This window comes from Scardinius erythrophthalmus (genome assembly GCF_964197995.2).
Source record: "Scardinius erythrophthalmus genome assembly, chromosome: 7".
In the NCBI taxonomy this organism is placed as follows: domain Eukaryota; kingdom Metazoa; phylum Chordata; class Actinopteri; order Cypriniformes; family Leuciscidae; genus Scardinius; species Scardinius erythrophthalmus.
In genome coordinates, this window is record NC_138227.1 from 1574472 (window position 1) to 1584471 (window position 10000).

Genomic DNA, 10000 nt, shown 5'->3' on the forward strand with positions numbered 1-10000 from the left:
CTTGAAACACAAACACAGATGATAAACTCCAGGAATATTCCAGGTTCTTTATAACTAACTAAAGGAGGAAGCAGGAAACACTCTATTATTCCTTCAGTGATAACAGTGAATGTGCTCAAATATCTCAGAGTTTGTGCTGTTTCACTGTGAACTGGCTGAAACATGACCAGGAGGAACTGAATAATCCAGAGTGACTGATTAGTAGCTACTGCAGATCCTGATGCTCGCAACACCACACACACGGGTTTGAGTCCCACACACTCACACACGGGTTTGAGTCCCACACACTAAACACGGGTTTGAGTCCCACACACTAAACACGGGTTTGAGTCCCACCCACACACACACGGGTTTGAGTTCCACACACTAAACATGGCTTTGAGTCCCACACACACACATAGGTTTGAGTCTCACACACTCAACACGGGTTTGAGTCCCACACACTCAACATGGGTTTGAGTCCCACACACTCAACACGGGTTTGAGTCCCACACACTAAACATGGCTTTGAGTCCCACACACACACATAGGTTTGAGTCTCACACACTCAACACGGGTTTGAGTCCCACACACTCAACATGGCTTTGAGTCCCACACACTAAACATGGCTTTGAGTCCCACACACTCAACACGGGATTGAATACCACACACTCAACATGGGTTTGAGTCCCACACACTAAACATGGCTTTGAGTCTCACACACTCAACACGGGTTTGAGTCCCACACACTCAACATGGCTTTGAGTCCCACACACTAAACATGGCTTTGAGTCCCACACACTAAACATGGGTTTGAGTCCCACACACTCAACACGGGATTGAATACCACACACTCAACATGGGTTTGAGTCCCACACACTAAACATGGCTTTGAGTCTCACACACTCAACACGGGTTTGAGTCTCACACACTCAACACGGGTTTGAGTCCCACACACTCAACATGGGTTTGAGTCCCACACACTAAACATGGCTTTGAGTCCACACACACACACACACACACACACGGGTTTGAGTCCCACACACTCAACACGGGTTTGAGTCCCACACACACACGGGTTTGAGTCCCACACACTAAACACGGGTTTGAGTCCCACACACACACACACACACACGGGTTTGAGTCCCACACACTCAACATGGGTTTGAGTCCCACACACTAAACATGGGTTTGAGTCCCACACACTCAACACGGGTTTGAGTCCCACACACACACGGGTTTGAGTCCCACACACTAAACACGGGTTTGAGTCCCACACACACACACACACACACACACGGGTTTGAGTCCCACACACTCAACACGGGTTTGAGTCCCACACACTCAACACGGGTTTGAGTCCCACACACTCAACACGGGTTTGAGTCCCACACACTCAACACGGGTTTGAGTCCCACACACTCAACACGGGTTTGAGTCCCACACACTCAACACGGGTTTGAGTCCCACACACACTAAACACGGGTTTGAGTCCCACACACTAAACACGGGTTTGAGTCCCACACACTAAACACGGGTTTGAGTCCCACACACTAAACACGGGTTTGAGTCCCACACACTAAACACGGGTTTGAGTCCCACACACTCAACACGGGTTTGAGTCTCACACACTCAACACGGGTTTGAGTCCCACACACTCAACACGGGTTTGAGTCCCACACACACTAAACACAGGTTTGAGTCCCACACACTAAACACGGGTTTGAGTCCCACACACACACACACACACGGGTTTGAGTCCCACACACTCAACACGGGTTTGAGTCCCACACAAACACGGGTTTGAGTCCCACACACTAAACACGGGTTTGAGTCCCACACACACACACACACACACACACACGGGTTTGAGTCCCACACACACACGGGTTTGAGTCCCACACACACACACGGGTTTGAGTCCCACACACACACGGGTTTGAGTCCCACACACACACACACACACACACGGGTTTGAGTCCCACACACTCAACATGGGTTTGAGTCCCACACACTCAACATGGGTTTGAGTCCCACACACACACACACACACACACACACGGGTTTGAGTCCCACACACACACACACACACACGGGTTTGAGTCCCACACACACACACACACGGGTTTGAGTCCCACACACTCAACATGGGTTTGAGTCCCACACACTAAACATGGGTTTGAGTCCCACACACTCAACACGGGATTGAATACCACACACTCAACACGGGTTTGAGTCCCACACACTCAACACGGGTTTGAGTCCCACACACTAAACACGGGTTTGAGTCCCACACACACTAAACACAGGTTTGAGTCCCACACACTAAACACGGGTTTGAGTCTCACACACTAAACACGGGTTTGAGTCCCACACACTAAACACGGGTTTGAGTCCCACACACTCAACACGGGTTTGAGTCCCACACACTCAACACAGGTTTGAGTCCCACACACTCAACACGGGTTTGAGTCTCACACACTAAACCAAGTTTGAGTCCCACACACTCAACACGGGTTTGAGTCCCACACACTGAACACGGGTTTGAGTCCCACACACACACACACACACACAGGTTTGAGTCCCACACACTCAACACGGGTTTGAGTCCCACAAACACACGGGTTTGAGTCCCACACACACACACACACGGGTTTGAGTCCCACACACTCAACATGGGTTTGAGTCCCACACACTAAACATGGGTTTGAGTCCCACACACTCAACACGGGATTGAGTCCCACACACTAAACATGGGTTTGAGTCCCACACACTAAACACGGGTTTGAGTCCCACACACTAAACCAAGTTTGAGTCCCACACACTCAACACGGGTTTGAGTCCCACACACTGAACACGGGTTTGAGTCCCACACACACACACACACACACAGGTTTGAGTCCCACACACTCAACACGGGTTTGAGTCCCACAAACACACGGGTTTGAGTCCCACACACACACACACACGGGTTTGAGTCCCACACACTCAACATGGGTTTGAGTCCCACACACTAAACATGGGTTTGAGTCCCACACACTCAACACGGGATTGAATACCACACACTCAACACGGGTTTGAGTCCCACACACTCAACACGGGTTTGAGTCCCACACACTAAACACGGGTTTGAGTCCCACACACACTAAACACAGGTTTGAGTCCCACACACTAAACACGGGTTTGAGTCTCACACACTAAACACGGGTTTGAGTCCCACACACTAAACACGGGTTTGAGTCCCACACACTCAACACGGGTTTGAGTCCCACACACTCAACACGGGTTTGAGTCCCACACACTCAACACGGGTTTGAGTCCCACACACACTAAACACGGGTTTGAGTCCCACACACTAAACCAAGTTTGAGTCCCACACACTCAACACGGGTTTGAGTCCCACACACTGAACACGGGTTTGAGTCCCACACACACACACACACAGGTTTGAGTCCCACACACTCAACACGGGTTTGAGTCCCACACACTCAACACGGGTTTGAGTCCCACACACACGCGGGTTTGAGTCCCACACACTAAACACGGGTTTGAGTCCCACACACACACACACGGGTTTGAGTCCCACACACTAAACACGGGTTTGAGTCCCACACACTCAACACGGGTTTGAGTCCCACACACTCATGCAAAATGGCGGCGCGCATAGTCGCAGCGGCTCAGTGCTCCTTAAAACAATGCGTTATGTGGCTTCTGTTTGTATTATTTTTTGTTGTTAAGACTTCCCGGGCTACACCATATATAATCTACAACAGAGAGGAATTATTGTATATCGGGAGAATATGCAAAGTTCCTGTAACGAGTGTCTTCCAACACTTGCATAATATCTTACCGGGAATAGCCAGAGCACCGGCGTCCCCATGGATTGTTACACCGAATGTCAAGCGCCGGAGGCGGCGGAGGGAACGAAAACAAAAGCGGGGCTGCAGGTCGGGCGTCATGGCTAGGCTAAAGAGGGCTCCTAACAGACCACCACTTCCTAGCCTGTATGTCGCGAACGCCCGATCCCTGGGGAATAAGATGGATGAACTACATTTAGACATATCAAGCCGGACAACCACACGGGACAGCTCTGTGATAATTATCACTGAAAGTTGGCTACACCCGGGGATCCCGGACGCAGCAGTTGAGCTAGCGGGTCGCTCATTACATCGGAGTGACAGAACAGAGAACTCGGGTAAGAGCCGCGGAGGCGGACTGTGCATATATGTGAACAAAGACTGGTGTACAAATTCTACTGTTATTTATAAGCACTGCTCACCTGATCTAGAGCTGCTAGTTGTTAAGTGTAGACCTTTTTATTTGCCACGTGAATTTACTGTCACCGTGGTAACAGCGGTCTACATTCCACCAGACGCAGACCGTAATTTAGCATTAGGTCATGCACTAACAGCTATAGATAAACAGCAAAACAATTATCCAGAAGGCATTTTTATTGTGGCTGGTGATTTTAACCATGTTAATCTTAAAACAGTGTTACCCAGTTTTTATCAGCATGTTAAATGTGCAACACGAGGGAATAACATACTGGACTGTGTATACTCTAATATTAAAAAGGGATACAGAGCCTTCCCCCTCGCACACCTGGGCCAGTCCGATCACTTGTCACTATCCCTGATTCCGGCATATCGCCCTGTCATTAAAAAGCAGAAGATTACTGTGAGAACTGTTAAGAGGTGGCCTGAAGACGCATCTCTACAGCTACAAGACTGCTTTGAGCGAACAAACTGGACTTTGTTTTTTAATCAGGATGTGAATGAATATGCTTTTACTGTTCTCTGTTACATCAGGACTTGTGTTGAAAATATTACTATCAACACACGCATCAAGATCCCTCCTAACAGAAAACCTTGGATGACGGTGGAGGTCCATGCCCTTCTGAGGGAGCGCAATACAGCATTTAAATCTGGGGACAGAGCACTATATAATACATCAAGGTACAACTTGAAAAAGGGCATCAAGCAGGCAAAAGCAGCATACAAGGAAAAGATAGAGGGTCACTTTACCAATAAAGATCCAACACGTGTGTGGCAAGGAATACAACAAATAACTAATTACAGGGCCAGCCGTGAACCAACTACAAACATCAATGCCTCCTTGGTAGAGGAGCTCAATCACTTCTATACCCGTTTTGAAACATCAGGGCCAGATAATGGAGCTGCTCCCCCCCCTGCTGATACAGATTTTACATTTACAGTAACAGCAGAGGAAGTGAGATGCAGCTTTAGGTCTGTAAACACTAGAAAGGCAGAGGGACCGGATGAGATCCCAGGAAGAGTGTTCAGAGAATGCGCCTACCAGCTCGCAGATGTCTTTGCAGACATATTTAATATGTCTCTGGCCACATCAACCGTACCGACCTGCTTTAAAACAGCAACTATCATTCCAGTGCCTAAGAAAAGTCACATCAGCACCTTGAATGATTATAGACCTGTAGCGCTCACCCCCATTGCTGCAAAGTGCTTTGAGAGGCTGGTGATGAAGCATGTTAAATCTGTTCTTCCTATCAACCTGGACCAGCATCAGTATGCCTACAGGGAAAATAGGTCCACAGAAGATGCAATCATTACAGCCCTCCATAAAGCGCTAACACATCTGGACAAGGGGAAGACATACGTGAGACTACTTTTCATCGATTATAGTTCAGCGTTTAATACTATTATTCCTAATCAGCTGGTCACTAAACTTCTTGACTTGGGTCTTAGCAGCAGCCTGTGTATGTGGATAAAGGATTTCCTGACAGATCGCCCACAGACAGTGAGACTGGGCTCATACCGATCTTCAAGCCTGTCCGTCAGCACTGGAGCACCGCAAGGCTGCGTGTTGAGCCCGTTGTTATATTCCATCTACACGTACGACTGCATCTCCACCCACCCCTCGAACACAATGATAAAATTTGCGGATGATACAACTGTGGTGGGAGAAATCTCAAACGACAATGAGAATGCATACAGAGATGAAGTTGACAGACTGACAGGATGGTGCAAAAACAACAATTTGACCATGAATGTTAAGAAAACAAAGGAGATAATAGTGGACTTCAGAAGGTGTAAGGAGGACCCTCAACCCCTCATAATTAATGGTGAGGAAGTGGAAAAGGTATCATGTTTTAAATTCTTGGGGATCATGATCTCAGAGGACCTCAAATGGGAGATAAATACTACCGCTATGGTTAAAAAGGCGCAACAGCGACTTTACTTTTTAAGAACACTCAAAAGGAGCCATTTGCCTGCTGAGCTTCTTAAGATCTTTTATCAATGTGCCATAGAAAGTGTCATAACATACGGGATTTCTGCATGGTATGCTAATAGCACAGGGAAGGACAGGAAATCTCTTGATCGAGTTATAAGATCTGCTGAAAAAACCATTGGACTTCCCCTGAACCGACTGGATGATATTTTTAAGATCCGCTGCCTCCGCCGAGCACGTAACATTCTACAGGACGAGACACACCCCTCAAACCATCTTTTCTCCCTGCTTCCATCTGGCAGACGGTACCGGGCTCTTAGAGCACGGACTTCCAGGCTGCAGAACAGTTTCATCGCAAGGGCCATTGCAGAACTGAATAATTATACACTCCTACCTCCCAGTCAGCACAGTTGCACTTTATAGGAACGGACTTTATGTCATGGAACTTAAGTGTAATGTTGGATGCTCTGTTATTTTTAACTATATTTATTGTGTGAATGTGTATATGAATGCGAGTATTGTTTTCTTAGAGGATGCACAAGCAAATTTCGTTGTATGGTACTACTGCACAATGACAATAAAATTTACTTTACTTACTTACTTACTTACTCAACACGGGTTTGAGTCCCACACACTCAACACGGGTTTGAGTCCCACACACTCAACACGGGTTTGAGTCCCACACACACACACACGGGTTTGAGTCCCACACACTAAACACGGGATTGAGTCCCACACACACAACACGGGTTTGGGTCCCACACACACACACACGGGTTTGAGTCCCACACACACACACACACACACGGGTTTGAGTCCCACACACTCAACACGGGTTTGAGTCCCACACACTCAACACGGGTTTGAGTCCCACACACTCAACACGGGTTTGAGTCCCACACACTCAACACGGGTTTGAGTCCCACACACTAAACACGGGTTTGAGTCCCACACACTCAACACGGGTTTGAGTCCCACACACTCAACACGGGTTTGAGTCCCACACACTCAACACGGGTTTGAGTCCCACACACTCAACACGGGTTTGTGTCCCACACACTCAACACGGGTTTGAGTCCCACACACTAAACACGGGTTTGAGTCCCACACACTCAACACGGGTTTGAGTCCCACACACTCAACACGGGTTTGAGTCCCACACACTCAACACGGGTTTGAGTCCCACACACTCAACACGGGTTTGAGTCCCACACACTAAACACGGGTTTGAGTCCCACACACTAAACACGGGTTTGAGTCCCACACACTAAACACGGGTTTGAGTCCCACACACTAAACACGGGTTTGAGTCCCACACACACACACACACGGGTTTGAGTCCCACACACTCAACGTGGGTTTGAGTCCCACACACTCAACACGGGTTTGAGTCCCACACACTAAACACGGGTTTGAGTCCCACACACACTAAACACGGGTTTGAGTCCCACACACTAAACACGGGTTTGAGTCCCACACACTAAACACGGGTTTGAGTCCCACACACTAAACACGGGTTTGAGTCCCACACACTAAACACGGGTTTGAGTCCCACACACTAAACACGGGTTTGAGTCCCACACACTCAACACGGGTTTGAGTCCCACACACTCAACACGGGTTTGAGTCCCACACACTCAACACGGGTTTGAGTCCCACACACTAAACACGGATTTGAGTCCCACACACTAAACACGGGTTTGAGTCCCACACACTCAACACGGGTTTGAGTCCCACACACTCAACACGGGTTTGAGTTCCACACACTCAACACGGGTTTGAGTCCCACACACTAAACACGGATTTGAGTCCCACACACTAAACACGGGTTTGAGTCCCACACACTAAACACAGGTTTGAGTCCCACACACTCAACACGGGTTTGAGTCCCACACACACACAGGTTTGAGTACCACACACTAAACACGGGTTTGAGTCCCACACACACTCAACACGGGTTTGAGTCCCACACACTAAACACGGGTTTGAGTCCCACACACTCAACACGGGTTTGAGTCCCACACACTCAACACGGGTTTGAGTCCCACACACTAAACACGGATTTGAGTCCCACACACTAAACACGGGTTTGAGTCCCACACACTCAACACGGGTTTGAGTTCCACACACTCAACACGGGTTTGAGTCCCACACACTCAACACGGGTTTGAGTCCCACACACTCAACACGGGTTTGAGTTCCACACACTCAACACGGGTTTGAGTCCCACACACTAAACACGGATTTGAGTCCCACACACACTAAACACGGGTTTGAGTCCCACACACTCAACACGGGTTTGAGTCCCACACACTAAACACGGATTTGAGTCCCACATACTGAATCTAGAGCTGGAATAAACTGTAAGACACTGAAATGTAAATGTCAACTAATGAAATCAACCAACATGCCTCATGAATCTGTCTTTCTGTTTCCTGTGTGTGTGAGAAATATTCCTGTGTCTCTTCTGAATTCCCCTGCTCTGCTGCAGACCACCCACCTCATATCAACACACACACACGCACACACAGAGATCTGGAGTGTGTTTCAGCTTTCCAAATCAGCGTAACTGTCTGTGTGTCTGTTAAAAGTGCTATAAAACCACACCCGAAATACCCAATCCAGACAATGAGTGTGTGTGTGTGTGCGTGTGTGTGAGTGAGTGTGTGTGTGTGTGTATGTGTGTGTGTGAGTTGAGTGAGTGTGTGTGTGTGTATGTGTGTGTAAGTTGAGTGAGTGTGTGTGTGTGTGTGTGTGTGTGTGTGTGTGTGTGTGTAGGAATGATGAAGCAGACAGAAAATAATACTAAAAACACAAGCAGACAGACAGTAATCGCTCTGTAATAATCCAGTGCACAGAAACATCATCAGACTCGTCTGAACACAAACACACTCCTTCAGGAACGGCTGTGGATTCAGAGACAGAATCAAAGTACATTTACATTTCTGCATTTGGCAGATGCTTTTAGCAAACTTACATTGCATTTCAAGGTACACATTTACATTCTTATAAGTTCTTGCTTTCCCTGGGAATTGAACCCATGACGCACACACCAACACTTGTCTGTTTGAGGTACAGTAAAGCTCCAGTAAGGAAAGCTACAGGAAAGATAGTACTGTGTATTTCATCTCGTTTTAACTCTAGAACTCTAGTGTTTATTCTCAGACACTCAGAAACTTAATTTGCTGGATTTCCATGCTCCATCCACCCAAACAAAAACAAAGTTCCTAAAGTCGCCAAGAAAAAAGAAAAATTTCTCCTCTAATGTGTTGTATGAATCGCGCAATTCTGGAACAAGAACAAAATGTGGGCGGGGCTTGATTGTGTCTGTGGGGAATTGATTGGACGGTTGTGGTTTGCTATTGGCTGATCTCATGTGAGTGACAGGTTGCCCCGCCCACATCATCAGAGAAGAGATGCAGCAAGAGGAACTTATTCTGATTCAAGATAATTAAAGGGGTCATGAACTGCATCATTTTATTGTTTTATAATGTTTCATGTGGTGCATTTATGTTAGTATGATTTTTACATAAGAAATTCATAATTTAGAAATAAAAGGCATTTTTCCTAGCCTGATTTTAGCCTCTGATTTGAACGCTCTGTGTGAAGGGGCGTGTCTGTGTGAGACTTCAGCGTAAACGCCCACTGCTGTGATTGGCTGTGAGACTTCAGTTTAAACGCCCACTGCTGTGATTGGCTAACACCTTTGCATATGAAATAAGTCATTCAAGTGGAACTCTTGAAAACTTTTATCACGTTTTTACTATTACAGCTCTCAAGGTTAACTAATCGTGTAAAGTGTTGATTATATAAT

General features: G+C 47.2%; 1 protein-coding gene across 3 annotated transcripts in view; it reads right to left on the minus strand.

Annotated features, from left to right (window-relative positions):
- Positions 1–10000, minus strand: part of arap1 (ArfGAP with RhoGAP domain, ankyrin repeat and PH domain 1) — a 90637-nt gene that overhangs the window by 28279 nt on the left and 52358 nt on the right. The window lies entirely within an intron of this gene.